Genomic DNA, 16,297 nt, shown 5'->3' on the forward strand with positions numbered 1-16,297 from the left:
TTCAAGTAATTTCAGAGTGAAGTAGAAGATCATTGTGACAAGAGGATAAAATGTCTATGATATGATCATAGAGATGAATATCTGAGTTGCGAGTTTTGGCACACAATTAAGACATTGTGGAAATTGTTTCGCAATTAATACCGCCTGGAACACCATAGTGTGATGGTGTGTCCGAACATCATAGTTGCACCCTATTGGATATGGTGCGTACCATGATGTCTCTTATCGAATTACCACTATCGTTCATGGGTTAGGCATTAGAGACAACCACATTCACTTTAAATAGGGCACCACATAATTCCGATGAGATGACACCGTATGAACTATGGTTTAGGGAAACCTAAGCAGTCATTTCTTAAAGGTTTGGGGCTGCGACGCTTATGTGAAAAAGTTTCAGGCTGATAAGCTCGAACCCAAAGCGGATAAATACATCTTCATAGGACACCCAAAACAGTTGGGTATACCTCCTATCTCAGATCCAAAAGCAATAAGGGATTGTTTCTAGAATCGGGTCCTTTCTCGAGGAAAAGTTTCTCTCGAAAGAGTTGAGTGGGAGGATGGTGGAGACTTGATGAGGTTATTGAACCGTCTCTTCAACTAGTGTGTGGCAGGGCACAGGAAGTTGTTCCTGTGGCACCTACACCAATTGAAGTGGAAGCTTATGATATTGATCATGAAACTTCGGATCAAGTCACTACCAAACCTCCTAGGACGACAAGGACACGTACTACTTCGGAGTGGTAAGGTGATCCTGTCTTGAAGGTCATGTTGCTAGACAACAATGAACCTACGAGCTATGGAGAAGCGATGGTGGGCCCGGATTCCGATAAATGGCTTGAGGCCATAAAATCCGAGAGAGGATCCATGTATGAAAACAAAGTGTAGACTTTGGCAGAACGGCTCGATGGTCGTAAGGCTAATGAGTACAGATGGATTTCAAAAGGAAGACGGACAATGATGGTAAATGTCACCATTAAGAAAGCTCGACTTGTCGTTAAGATGTTTTTCCGACAAGTTCAAGGAGTTGACTACGATGAGATTTTCTCACTCGTAGCGATGCTAAGAGTCTGTCGGAATCATGTTAGCATTAGCTGCATTTATGAAATCTGGCAAATGGATGTCAAGACAAGTTTCCTTACTAGTTTTCGTAAGGAAAGGTTGTATGCAATACAATCAGAAAAGTTTTGTCGATCCTAAGGATGCTAAAAGGTATGCTAGCTCCAGCGATCCTTCTAAGGACTGGAGTAAGCATCTCGGAGTTGGAATGTACGCTTTGATGAGATGATCAAAGATTTTGGATTTATACAAAGTTTATGAGAAACTTGTATTTCCAAAGAAGTGAGTGGGAGCACTATAGAATTTCTGATGAGTATATGTTGTTGACATATTGATGATCAGAAATTATGTAGAATTTCTGGAAAGCATATAGGGTTATTTGAAATGTGTTTTTCAATAGAAAACCTGGATTAAGCTACTTGAGCATTGAGCATCAAGATCTATAAGGATAGATCAAAACGCTTAATGGTACTTTCAAATGAGCACATACCTTGACATGATCTTGAAGGTGTTTAAGATGGACCAGTCAAAGAAGGAGTTCTTGCCTGAGTTGTAAGGTACGAAGTTAAGACTTAAAGCTCGACCACGGCAGAATAGAGAGAAAGGACGAAGGTCGTCCCCTATGCTTAAGACGTAGGCTCTTCAGTATGCTATGCTGTGTACCGCACCTGAAGTGTGCCTTGCCATGAGTCAGTCAAGGGGTACAAGAGTGATCCAAGAATGGCTCACAGGACAGCGGTCAAAGTTATCCTTAGTAACTAGTGGACTAAGGAATTTTTCTCAATTATGGAGGTGGTAAAAGAGTTCGTCGTAAAGGGTTATGTCGATGCAAGCTTGACACCTATCCGGATAGCTCTGAGTAGAGAGACCGGATACATATAATGGAGCAATAATTTAGAATAGCTCCAAGTAGAACAGTTGTTTGGAATAGCTCCAAATAGAGCGTGGTAGCTGCATCTAGGAGATGACATAGAGATTTGTAAAGCACACACAGATCTGAAAGGTTCAGACCTGTTGACTAAAACCTCTCTCACAAGCAACATGATCAAACATAAAACTCATTGAGTGTTAATCACATAGTGATGTGAACTAGACTACTGACTCTAGTAAACTCTTGGGTATTAGTCACATGGCGATGTGACCTGTGAGTGTTAATCACATGGCGATGTGAACTAGATTATTGACTCTAGTGCAAGTGGGAGACTGTTGGAAATATGCCCTAGAGGCAATAATAAAAGTATTATTATTATATTTCCTTGTTCATGATAATTGTCTTTTATTCATGCTATAACTGTATTATCCGGAAATCGTAATACACGTGTGAATACATAGACCTCAATATGTCCCTAGTGAGCCTCTAGTTGACTAGCTCGTTGTGATCAACAGATAGTCATGGTTTCCTGGCTATGGACATTGGATGTCGTTGATAACGGAATCACATCATTAGGAGAATGATGTGATGGACAAGACCCAATCCTAAGCTTAGCACAAAGATCGTGTAGTTCGTTTGCTAGAGCTTTGCCAATGTCAAGTATCTCTTCCTTTGACCATGAGATCGTGTAACTCCTGGATACCGTAGGAGTGCCTTGGGTGTATCAAACGTCACAACGTAACTGGGTGACTATAAAGGTGCACTACAGGTATCTCCGAAAGTATCTATTGTTTTATGCGGATCGAGACTGGGATTTGTCACTCCGTGTAAACGAAGAGGTATCTCTGGGCCCACTCGGTAGGACATCATCATATGCGCAATGTGACCAAGGAGTTGATCACGGGATGATGTGTTACGGAACGAGTAAAGTGACTTGCCGGTAACGAGATTGAACAAGGTATCGGTATACCGACGATCGAATCTCGGGCAAGTAAAATACCGCTAGACAAAGGGAATTGTATACGGGATCGATTGAGTCCTTGACATCGTGGTTCATCCGATGAGATCATCGTGGAACATGTGGGAGCCATCATGGGTATCCAGATCCCGCTGTTGGTTATTGACCAGAGAACGTCTCGGTCATGTCTACATGTCTCCCGAACCCGTAGGGTCTACACACTTAAGGTTCGATGACGCTAGGGTTATAAAGGAAGCTTGTATGTGGTAACCGAATGTTGTTCGGAGTCCCGTATGAGATCCCGGACGTCACGAGGAGTTCCGGAATGGTCCGGAGGTAAAGATTTATATATAGGAAGTCCTGTTTCGGCCATCGGGACAAGTTTCGGGGTCATCGGTATTGTACCGGGACCACCGGAAGGGTCCCGGGGGCCCACCGGGTGGGGCCACCTGCCCCGGGGGGCCACATGGGCTGTAGGGGGTGCGCCTTGGCCTACATGGGCCAAGGGCACCAGCCCCAAGAGGCCCATGCGCCTAGGGAACCCTAGAGGGAAGAGTCCTCAAGGGGGAAGGCACCTCCGAGGTGCCTTGGGGAGGATGGACTCCTCCCCCCCCCTCTTGGCCGCCGCACCAGATGCCATCTGGAGGCTGGCCGCCGCCCCTTGGGGTGGGAAACCCTAAAGGGGGCGCAGCCCTCCCCTTCCCCTATATATATGAGGCCTAGGGGCTGCCCATAACACATGATTTGATCTCTCGTTGGTGCAGCCCTGCCCCTCTCCCTCCTCCTCTTCTCCCATGGTGCTTGGCGAAGCCCTGCGGGATTGCCACGCTCCTCCACCACCACCACGCCGTTATGCTGCTGTTGGATGGAATCTTCCTCAACCTCTCCCTCTCTCCTTGCTGGATCAAGGCGTGGGAGACGTCACCGGGCTGTACGTGTGTTGAACGCGGAGGTGCCGTCCGTTCGGCACTTGATCATCGGTGATCTGAATCACGACGAGTACGACTCCATCAACCCCGTTCACTTGAACGCTTCCGCTTAGCGATCTACAAGGGTATGTAGATGCACTCTCCTCTCTCCTTTCTACTCGTTGCTGGTCTCTCCATAGATAGATCTTGGTGTTACGTAGGAAATTTTTTGAATTTCTGCTACGTTCCCCAACACAACGTATGTTGTTATGAGGTTTGACCGATAAAGATCTTCGTAGAATATGTAGGAGCCAATATGAGCATCCAGGTTCCGCTGTTGGTTATTGACCGGAGATGTGTCTCGGTCATGTCTACATAGTTCTCGAACCCGTAGGCTCCGCACGCTTAACGTTCGATGACGATTTGTATTGTGAGTTATGTGATTTGATGTACCGAAGGTTGTTCGGAGTCCTGGATGAGATCACGGACATGACGAGGAGTCTCAAAGTGGTTGAGACGTAAAGATCGATATATTGGAAGGCTATATTCAGACATCGGAAAGGTTCCAAGTGACTCGGGTATTTTTCGGAGTACTGGAGAGTTACGGAAATTCGCCGGGAGAAGTAATGGGTCTTATTGGGCTTTAGTGGAGAGAGGGGAGAAGGGCCAAGAGGTGGCGCGCGCCTCCCCCTACCCAAACTGAACTAGACAAGGGGTGGGGCGCTATTCGCACACAAACACGTCACCGTGTACCTTCAACGCCGAGGGTGATGCACCGCAGCTCACGTCGAAGGAGACCCGTCGGAAGCGCGGTACGCAAGACAATCCGGCGGGCGCTTTTGAGCACCCGAAACCCCACGCGCCCGGGAGGGACCCCGTCTGGACGCGCGGCGGCTATGGGCTGCCCTAGGTCGGTTCGCCCGCCCCTAGAGCCTCGAGGATCGCTGCCCTCCAATATGAAGAACAAACGAAGAACGAGAGAGAAAGAACAAGTGAGGGATGTAAAACTAGGGTAAAAAGTAGATGAGTTTTGCGATTGTGTGTTATTGTTCAATCGGCCGTCACCTCTTGTCTATATAAGAGGCGGATGGACTTACCGTACAAGAAAAGGACTTGCCTAGCCGTCCAAATCATCAAAACCTAGTAAAACACGGACTATTCACGACCCCCGGCCCGGATGTCCGGCTCAAGGCCCGGATGATCCGGCCTAGTCCAGTTTCTTGACAGCAGCTTACTGTTTTTGCTCTAGAATCCTCATACGACCTCGGATTTGGACGTTTTTTATATCTAAATCAACCGCCTCGACGAGACGCACAACTTTCATGTTGAACACTTTTTCATCCGAGGCCATCTTGAGGGTGTTTCGGTCCATTTTCTAAAGTCTGCAGCAGAAAAACGTGTCCGGACACCCGGACGATTGCCCGGATTGTCCGGCCTTTACCCGGATCACCCGGGAGTTGATCCAGATCATCCGGCTTCAACTTTTAGCTTCTGTTGTTTTGGTCAATTTTTCGGCCCTCGGCCGGATGATCTGGACCCCGGTCCGGATGATCCGGCCATACAGTGCTGCAGCGCACACTTTTGGCTGTAACTTTTGCATACAAACTCGGATGAGGACGATCTTTATATCAAAATCGTTCGTCTCGACGAGACGAAGAACTTTTCTGTGGTAACGTTTTCCATCAGAGGCCATCTTGGTTAGGTTTCATGCCATTTTCTAATCTGGTGTCAACACGAGTATCTCCGAAATTGGCATATCTTTTACACTTGAGCTCCGTTTTGATCCATCTTCACATTTACTTTGATTATCTTGAAGAGAGCCATCAAATGGTGACATGAACTCATAAATTTGACATCATCTTGCTACAGCCTCAAGTCACTCTTTGCGATCATGCCCTTTTTGAGCGTCAACACATGCCCCCCTGTTTTTCGGCAAAGCTAGCGCGCCGAAAAATAACTTGCAAAACGTTTGTCTAAGGACGATGTCAACACTCCATCGGCCATTTATATGCGCTTAGGGCGATAATCTCTATATCGGCCATGTTTATGCTTAGGGCGATAACTTTATATCGGCCATGTTTATGCTTAGGGCGATAACTTTATATCGGCCATTGATTTTAACTTCTGGTTCACATCATACCTTGTAACCGATTACCACCAATCGGTTTTAAAGAGATGGGAATGAACCCGTTCCTTGTAGCACTAAGGAAATCAAACTCCGAGAGGTCACGCCCTGTTAAGCAAGTAACATCAGGATGATTCCAATCCACCGATGCATCGGCCAAAGCAACACAAGCCGAATTATCCGCGTGAATGATTTCTACCTCATCATCGATCCATTGTATTAAAAATTGATGCATGGTAGATGGCACACATTGGTTAGCATGAACCCAATCATGACCTAATATAACATTATAGTTACCTTGCACCTCGGCGATGAAGAACGTGGTGGCCAAAGTTTTGCTTCCCACGGTGAGTTCCATGCATATCACACCTTTGGCCTCTGTCTTTTCTTTACCCTCGAATCCATTAAGTACCATATTGGTCTTCATCAATGCATCATCATCTAACCCCAACTTTTTGAAGATCGAGTAGGGCATAAGATTTATCACAGCACCACCATCAACGAGCATCCTAGCAACCGGCGATTCGTTAATACGACCTTTGAGGTACAATGGCTTCAAGTGTTTCACCGGTTCTCTTGGCTTCTCGAAAATAGCATTCTTAGGACCAAAATTCAGCTGGGCTACCTCCCCTTCTTCACCTATAGCACGAAACTCGGTAGGTAAGTAATATACCATATTAATATCCATACCTTCCCGAACCGGCGTATATTCATAATCCAACATCTCATCTTCGTCTCCCAATATGAATATTGGGCTCAAAGATTTCTCAATTGAAGGGGATGTTTCAGGTGGTGTGGACGATGTAATAGGGGTTGCATCATCCTCTTTTGGTGGTGAATCTGTTGTTGTAGCTAATGTAGAAGCATCTGCGTTTTCTTTTTCTTTAGGCCTCCACACTTGTTTTGTGAGTGCCATGGGCCGAATTTCACTTAACAATTCGTCCCTTTGCCTCTCCTCTTTGTGCTCTACCTTCTCGTGGTTTCTCATGCGTTGTAATCTCCTTTTCATGGTCTTGGTTAAACCGGGAGGACACCACTTAGGTTGAGTATATTTGGGATCCCTTGGTTTGGCCTTGCTTCTGCTCGCCTCATGATCACTAAGCATGGAACCCTGCTGAAAAATAGCAATATCACCATTAGAAGTAGCCAGATTACCAACAACCGGCTTTTTGATCTCCTTTTGCTTGTCGCATTCTGAAATTTCCGCACTAGATGACTTAAGACGCCACAAATTTTTATTGGCCTTACTTGGAGAAATTTTTGTTGGCCGATTAGCACCATATCTCAAACAGCCTTGTGTGGGATAATAAAGCCTCTCACGAGCAGGCCTTCTAGGTGCTGCCCACCCCATATGGAAAGCATAAGGAGCCATTGGGGGCTGCCCCCATCCTCCACCGAAGCCTCTCATGTAATATGGCGCATAGGAGGGTTGTGATATCCATGGTGTCGGTGCCCCTGACCCATATAGCCTTGCATATCGTTGAAACTCTTGCTCCGGAGGCAATCTCGAACGCTTTGAATGTGATGGACGATTAGAGCTAGAACCGGCCGCTTGACTTGCATATTTGGATAGCAACATATCAAAAGTTGGCTTGATTCTTTTGTTCTTAGTTTCATTCTTTTTCCACTTGCCAACTTCTGAATTCTTGGGCTTGATCAATTCAACATGAGCATCCTCTTGTACTTGCGGTTGCCCCCCGAGTGTGGCATTTTTTATAGTGATCTTCAACACTTCCTTGCCATCTGGTTGCTTCTCAATCACAATCTTTCTTCCCAAGACCTTGTCGCCCTCCTTGCTATTCCTGGGTTCACCAATAACAACATTATCTTTATTAGCAGATTCGGCTATGCTAGGCCGAATCAACATTTTCTTTCCCTCCAAGTCCATGGTGTTTATCGGGAAGGGCTGTTTATCAACTTGCATCTCAGCAAAATTCAATCGTCCGTCATTAATGGCCGATTGTATCTGTCGTCGGAAAACATTGCAATCATTAGTAGCATGAGAAAATGAATTATGATACTTGCAATAAGCACGCCGTTTCAGCTCCTCAAACGGCGGTATGGTGTGTGATATTCTAATCATTTTATCTTGCAAGAGTGCATCAAATATTTTATCACACTTTGATATATCAAAAGTAAACCTCATCTCCTCATCACGATTCTTGCGAATCGGCTTAAGAGCATTGCACATATAGGGTTTGGCCTTTGAGGACCAAACAAATTCAGTAGTATAGACATCGACCTCATCGTCCGAATTATCATCATTGTGTTCAACCATATGCATTCTAGGACGATCGGTTGTAGACCTATGGACCTCTTTACTTCGACTCTCTTGGGCCAAAGCTTTTTGTAAGACTTGATTAATGCTCAAAAACTCATAACTTTCTAGCCTCTCTTTAATGTGAGTTTTCAAACCATTAAGAACAAGATCTGCCAAGTCTCTCTCAGTTACCACTAAGCTATAACATCGGTTTTTTATATCTCTAAATCTCTTGACATAATCGGTGACCGATTCATCATGTTTCTGCCTAACCGATGTAAGATGTGACAACTTTAGCTCATTATCGCCGCTATAAAAATGATCATGAAACTTTTGCTCTAATTGCGACCATAAGAGAATTGAGCCATGTGGTAAAGCAGCAAACCATGAAAATGCGGTGCCAGTTAAAGACAAGGGAAGTAAACGCACTTTCAACTCTTCTATGGAACCTGCTTCACCCAACTGTGCTAGATACTGACTCACATGCTCCCAAGTTGTTTTCGTACCCTCACCACTAAATTTAACAAAATCAGGAACCTTATAACCTTGAGGGTAAGAAATTGCATCGAAGTGTTCAGGATAAGGCTTTTGATACACACGACTCTTTACTTTCGGCTCGTTTCTGAAAGTTTCTTGAAACATCTTATGCAAATCCTCCCTTAATTTAGCTAAAATTGGATCCGAGGTAGATGAAGATGTTTGTGGCAATGACATAGGAGCAACCTGAGTACTAGCTATTGGTGCAACTTGTGGGATGGGCGCCGAACCATAATTCGGTGGAAGACCAAACATACTTGCGCCTATGGGTGGTGTGACAAAATGATTCGGCGTTGACGCCGAATTGGGCACACTCATAATATGATTAGGGTATGTAGATGTAGTCATAAGCTGGTTGGTTTGACTAGGGTAGAAATTCAACGGCATACTATATTGTTATTGTATAGGAGGCGCCGATGAAATAGGTAAAGTTGGACTGGCGTTTTCAGATACACCAACAGTACCACTAGATGACGGAGGCATATTTTTCTGAGCATTAGCACTAGCCTCAAAAGAATTGTATGCCATCACATTACCCTTGCTAACAAGACTTTCAATCACAGCCACTTGCTCTGGAAAAAAAACTTTACTCACAGTGATTACATCTTGTTCGTCGATGAGGGGAGGAAAATTGACGTTTCCAAATGGAGTGATGTTGCCTTGACGGTCCTTCTTGAAACTTGAAAGAAACGCTTCCAAATCCTCCTCCTCGCGCTTCTTCTTGAGCGCCTCAAAAGCCTCTTCACGCTGCTTCTTGCGTCCTTCGTAGGCTTGGCGATGTTCATCCGATAGTTCATCAAGTCCGGGCTTAATGATGTTATCGGCGTCAACTTCTGAGGGCTTGGGGAGATTAGACATGGTTGATGATGATTCTTGATCTTTCGTCCCCAGCGGAGTCGCCAAAAAGTGTGTTCGCACACGAACACGTCACCGTGTACCTTCAACACCGAGGGTGATGCACCACAGCTCACGTCGAAGGAGACCCGCCGGAAGCGCGGTACGCAAGACAATCCGGCGGGCGCTTTTGAGCACCCGAAACCCCACGCGCCCGGGAGGGACCCCGTCTGGACGCGCGGCGGCTATGGGCTGCCCTAGGTCGGTTCGCCCGCCCCTAGAGCCTCGAGGATCGCTGCCCTCCAATATGAAGAACAAACGAAGAACGAGAGAGAAAGAACAAGTGAGGGATGTAAAACTAGGGTAAAAAGTAGATGAGTTTTGCGATTGTGTGTTATTGTTCAATCGGCCGTCACCTCTTGTCTATATAAGAGGCGGATGGACTTACCGTACAAGAAAAGGACTTGCCTAGCCGTCCAAATCATCAAAACCTAGTAAAACACGGACTATTCACGACCCCCGGCCCGGATGTCCGGCTCAAGGCCCGGATGATCCGGCCTAGTCCAGTTTCTTGACAGCAGCTTACTGTTTTGGCTCTAGAATCCTCATACGACCTCGGATTTGGACGTCTTTTATATCCAAATCAACCGCCTCGACGAGACGCACAACTTTCATGTTGAACACTTTTTCATCCGAGGCCATCTTGAGAGTGTTTTGGGCCATTTTCTAAAGTCTGCAGCAGAAAAACGTGTCCGGACACCCGGACGATTGCCCGGATTGTCCGGCCTTTACCCGGATCATCCGGGAGTTGATCCAGATCATCCGGCTTCAACTTTTAGCTTCTGTTGTTTTGGTCAATTTTTCGGCCCTCGGCCGGATGATCTGGACCCCGGTCCGGATGATCCGGCCATACAGTGCTGCAGCGCACACTTTTGGCTGTAACTTTTGCATACAAACTCGGATGAGGATGATCTTTATATCAAAATCGTTCGTCTCGATGAGACGAAGAACTTTTCTGTCGTAACTTTTTCCATCAGAGGCCATCTTGGTTAGGTTTCATGCCATTTTCTAATCTGGTGTCAACACGAGTATCTCCGAAATTGGCATATCTTTTACACTTGAGCTCCGTTTTGATCCATCTTCACATTTACTTTGATTATCTTGAAGAGAGCCATCAAATGGTGACATGAACTCATAAATTTGACCTCATCTTGCTACAGCCTCAAGTCACTCTTTGCGATCATGCCCTTTTTGAGCGTCAACAGGCGCGGCCCCCTTTCCTTCTCCCTCTCCCTCTCTTTCCTTCTCTCCTACTCCGAATAGGAAAGAGGAAGGGATTCCTAGTTGGACTGGGGAGTCCTAGTAGGATTCCCCACACCTGGCGCCCCCCCCCCCTTGGGCCGGCCACCTCTTCCCTCCCCTCCTTTTTATACGTGTTCAGAGGGCACCCCAAAGGTACTCGAGATTTGTCTTAACCGTGTGCGGTGCCCCCTTCCACAGTTACACACCTCGGTCATATCGTCGTAGTGCTTAGGCGAAGCCCTGTGCCGGTAACTTCATCATCACCGTCGCCACGCCGATGTGCTGATGGAACTCTCCCTCGGCCTCAACTGGATCAAGAGTACGAGGGACGTCATTGAGCTGAACGTGTGCTGAACACGGAGGTGCCGTACGTTCGGTTCTAGGATCGATCAGATCGTGAAGACGTACGACTACATCAACCGCGTTGATATAACGCTTCTAGTTTCGGTCTGCGAGGGTACGTGGACAGACTCTCCCTTCTCGTTGCTATGCATCATCTAGATGGATCTTGCGTGTGCGTAGGATTTTTTTTGAAATTACTGCATTCCCCAACAGAAACCACACTGAAGAAACGGGAAGAAAAGCAAATCGAACCAAACCGAACAAGGGGCAGCGGCACAAAGAGGAGAAGAGGGGCGATACAGGGCAATTTCAAGGCATTAATACACAATACTATATGCGTCATTGGTTATAAGTACGCAATTCAAGGCAAATTCCAGCAACAACATACTTTACTAAAGGAAACCACATAGTTTTGCATGCAGATATTAACTTTGTTGCAGGTTATTGTAGCCCTATGCTTTAGAAAAAATTGACAGGATCTCTGCTTGTTTGTTTTTAACTGAATGTTTAAGAAAGTGGTCATACAAAGTTATCCTATAGCAACGGCATACTTGATCAAAGGAAACCTACATGTCTTTGAAAATCTGAACATTCACATGACTCAACTCCAAGCACAGGAATCTTCCCCTATTCTTTAGAACTCCGCAACATACAAATCCATGTGAAACTAATTAGATGTGAAGGAAGAAAACCAGTCAGATTTCAAAATATATAAAACTAATTAGATAATACCTTGGTGGATGAAGTACTGGATGGATGCAGACTGCGTCGACGCCGAGGAGGCCAGACTGCCGGAGCACCGCGCCTGCTTGGCCTTGAGGAGGTGCTCGTCCATCCAGGTCCGGTCGTCGGCGGATGGCAGCAAGGGGGGAGGTAGGAGGAGAGAAGCAGAAGCGACTTGAGCGACAATTGCGGGTTGTTGAGGAACCGTTGGGTGAGGCGCTCGGAGGTGGAGGTGGAGGGGCGAGAAGGTGAGCACCCGCCATGGTTGGAGAATGGGGATTAGAAGCTGATGAGTAGGGAGAGGTAAGAGACAACGGTTTTTTCCCCTCTGATTGTTGGATAAATGCGCATGTGTCTGAAGCGGTGACTAACATCCAATAGGACTAAGCACGAGGCAGAGCGACCACTCTGAACTAGCTTTTTTTAGCAAACGACTCTGAGCTAGCTGCTACCAAAATAACACATCCACTCTCAACGAACCAAACACAAAAATAGTGCAAAATAAATAAGACATGAAATATAATATTCAAAAAAATGTCAGTCACCATAAAAATGATTCCATTTTAGAAAATATTCTTGAAAATCTAAAAACAACTACTCAAAGTAAAAAAATAATTGTGTTTTACTGAAAAATAAAAAAAAATTGATACTTTTTAATAGGATGAAATGAAAATGAGGAGCTGAAATAGATCATGACAAACATTGTTAGGGTATGTCCAAATTACAAAGTCCAAAAAGAAATACTCAGTGCAACCTTATTTCTAATGTTTCCAACACATAAAAATAGTTCAAAAATATTTGAACAAAATATGTTCGTACTTTTAAAAACTACAAAACCATTTCAAAATATACAACTGAAATAATTAATTTACATAAAACTATTTTTATAGAGAAATGTTCCGATTTACACAAGTTTTTAAACAACTCTTCACAAGGTTTTACATTTTAAATGGAAAAATTAATTTTTAATAAAAATAAGGAAATTTTCAGTATCAAAATTTATTCAAATTAGATATAGAAAATGTCAAAAAAGAACCCATGAAGCAAGTTCTACGACATGTATCGCCCGGTGCAACGCACGGGCATTTATATTAGTAATTAGAGCATCTCCAACAGGCGCCCAATGCGCGGCGCGCTAAAATCTGGTTTACAGCGCGCGCATCACCAGGTTTGGCGCGTCGCGCAGTGCTTGCTCCAGCAGTAGCGCTAAAATGCAGCGCGTGCGAGCAACCGGTGTACATATTTGTTCTCATTTTGGGCACAAATTTCACATATCAACACAAAACACATGGCATATATTGAATCACAAACATCATCCCAACCAAGTTCGTGCCCAAAAGTTCATGCCCACAAGTTTAAATTCATGCCCACACCATAATTAAACCAAGTTTAACATGCAAACCAAGTTATGATGACACAAACGAAAGGCACAAGAATCAAGCCTCGTCCTCGTCTTTGTCTTCATCCTCTTCCTCCGATTCATCTTACTCCTCCGAAGACGATTCTTCCTCCTATTCTTCATTATTGCGCGTCGTATCCTCATCACGTGAAGCTCGGAAGGTGTTGCCAAAATCTTCAACGGCATCTTCATGCAAAGGTGTCACACCGGCGCCCGGAGGTGCACCCATACCCCCAATGAGAGACGCAAAACTCATGCCATCCATGCCACCCATGTCGTCCAAGCCGCCCGGAGGTGCTCCAAAGCCACCCATGCCTCTCATGGTCTCCATGGTAGCTCCAAAGCCACCCATGAAACCCATGCCGCCCATGGTAGCTCCAAAGCCACCCATAGCACCAATGCCCCCCATGCCGCCAAGGCCACCGGCACCCATGCCGCCAATGCCACCGCCACCAATGCCGCCAAGGCCACCACTACCCATGCCGCCAAGGCCACCGCCACCCATTGTGCGAATCATGGCTCTTTTTTGGATCAAGACTTCTTCGCAGGCAAGGTTGACATACTCCTTTTGCGCATCATTGAACAAAGATGTGTCCAACAAGAACAAGTGCTTCTTCCATTCCAACAACTTAGCTCGCTCCTCCATGCCCACCTTCCTCTCCTCCAATACCACTTTCCTCTCCTCGGTGGCCACCCTCCTCTCCTCGGTCGCCAACCTCCTCTCCTCGGCCGCGACATCTTGGTTTCTTGCCATTTTCCTCACCTTGTTGGCTTCTCTTCTTACGTTGACAATTGCTTCCATAACATTTTTGATCTCATCATCTCCTTTCCTCTTCTTCTTTTATTTGCGTCTTTCTTCGTGCCATCCGGTCGTTTTGGATTCGAGTATGAAACCGAGTTTGGGGTGGGGCTTCTCTTGCCATCTTCACTTGATGCATCATCCTCATCATCATCTTTCAAATTAATTGTTTGCTTGCGGTTTTTGCACAAATCCAAATCATCAATATCCTCACGCTTCCTCCATTTCTCATCATCCTTCAATACTTCATAGCAATGAGGCAAGGTAAATGGCCTTCCTTTCTTGATCTCCCCCTTCCTGGTCCTCTTCTCCTCTCCTTTGAACAAGTTTTGTGCAAGGTTCAACTACATGAAAACAAAACAGGTTAACACAAGAAACACCAACAACAAGCATGATGTGAACATGAGGAATGATGAAACCACACTTACCCAATCATCATCATTGGTGCCACTTGGGTTCAACTTGTCAACCGCTTTTTGTGCGGCCGACCATTGTTGGCAATCCCTATTGATGGTCGACCACTGAAAGCGAAGTGATCGTGCGGAGCGGTCAATTTCACTCATGTTGCGAAGATCAAAGTGTTCTTTCATCCGGAGCCAATATGCATCTCTACTTTGATCACCTCCAATGGATGTATCCCTCGACACTTGCAACCAAGTATTGCATAGTAAGATGTCTTCGGTGTTGGTCTAATTGCCCGCTCTTCCTTTCGGTGCGTTGATAATGCCCTCACCATCCTCGTCCACCTCGAACTCAAGGTCTTCAAAATGCATGTCATTGGTTTGAGACCAATGCGAATTGTTCGAGCCAACACCCATAGTTGACATGTATGCACCATCGTTCACACTACAAAGTATATAGAACAATGCAAAGCTATATATATATATATATATATATATATATATATATATATGCATTCAGAAAATAAAGAAGGAAAAAAAGATCGGGATTTTTTTTACCTTTGGGGCATATTGTCGAACACATGGTGCGCGTCGGCCACCGGCTCAACAAGTGAGCTCGCCGGCGCTTCGGTAGTCGCCGCGCTCGTCACACGCCCTGCAAGCTTCTTCCTCGGCGCCTTCGAGGTGCTCGAGCCGTCTACTGCCTTGTTCTTCTTCGCGGATGTCTTCCCCTTCTTCGGCCGTGGTGCATTTGGGAGTTTCGAGGTGCCGGAGCCGTCCACAGCCTTGTTCTTCATCACGGCAGGCGCCGGCGCGCCACCAGCCGCCGAGGTCATCCAAGGCGGCATGAAGAGGCCGCGCGCGAGGCCGATGCTCGGAGGAGCTTCAGCGGAGGCATGGCCAACGCTCCCAGCACTAGGGTTTGCGGCGGCGGCGGCGGCGCTGGAGGGTTCGCGGCTGTAGGATGGGGTGAGGGGAGTGCGGACGCGTGCGTCCATCGAGTCAGCTCGTCGGCACCGGCGCGTGCAGGCGCGAAGGTGGCGCGTGGGAGAGAGTGCGGCGCGCGCGGAAGCGGGCGCCCTAAATACGCAGCGCGCGATAGCGATTCAGACCGCGCGTCCAACTCTATATGCCGCGCGTGCGGTTATTGCGCGCCCGCTGAAGACACACTAGCGATTGCGCGCACGCTAAAATGGGTAAATTTGCGGCGCAACGCTTGTCTAGCCCGCCGGTTGGAGATGCTCTTACAAAATAAAATTCTAAAATATATTTAGGTTCCGTGAAAAAAATCATGAGGCCATAAATGACGCGTTTTGTTGGCTTTTCCCCAACCTCCGGACCACGCCGTCTCTCCGTCTTCGATCCCCATTTAGAGCCCGCGATTCCGACAAACATCGGACGATCGCCACTATATTTCCACTCGGCCGATCCTCCATCCAGTCGCGCTCCACCAAATTTCCGCCGGAACCGCTGAACTAATCGTTCTCCGAGGAGAGCGATGGCTAGAAAGGATCCGTCTTCTCGCCGGCGCCGGCTCCCCCTCCGGCGGCCGCGCGATGAGGACCGCCTCAATGCCCTCTCCGACGACCTGATCCTCCAGATCCTGGGCCGTCTCGACACCCGCAGCGCGCTTGGTGGTTATCGACGTCTTAAAGTTAAAAACTAAGGGTACGAGCTATGATGCCCCAGCCTATCCACCTCGGCAATATTTCTTTTACCGAACCACACAACATAAAGCAATGCCCCACATCCTCATCTATTCTTTCTTTTTCTCACCTTTTT

Source organism: Triticum dicoccoides, chromosome 1B (assembly GCF_002162155.2).
Source record: "Triticum dicoccoides isolate Atlit2015 ecotype Zavitan chromosome 1B, WEW_v2.0, whole genome shotgun sequence".
NCBI classification, from domain to species: Eukaryota; Viridiplantae; Streptophyta; class Magnoliopsida; order Poales; family Poaceae; genus Triticum; species Triticum dicoccoides.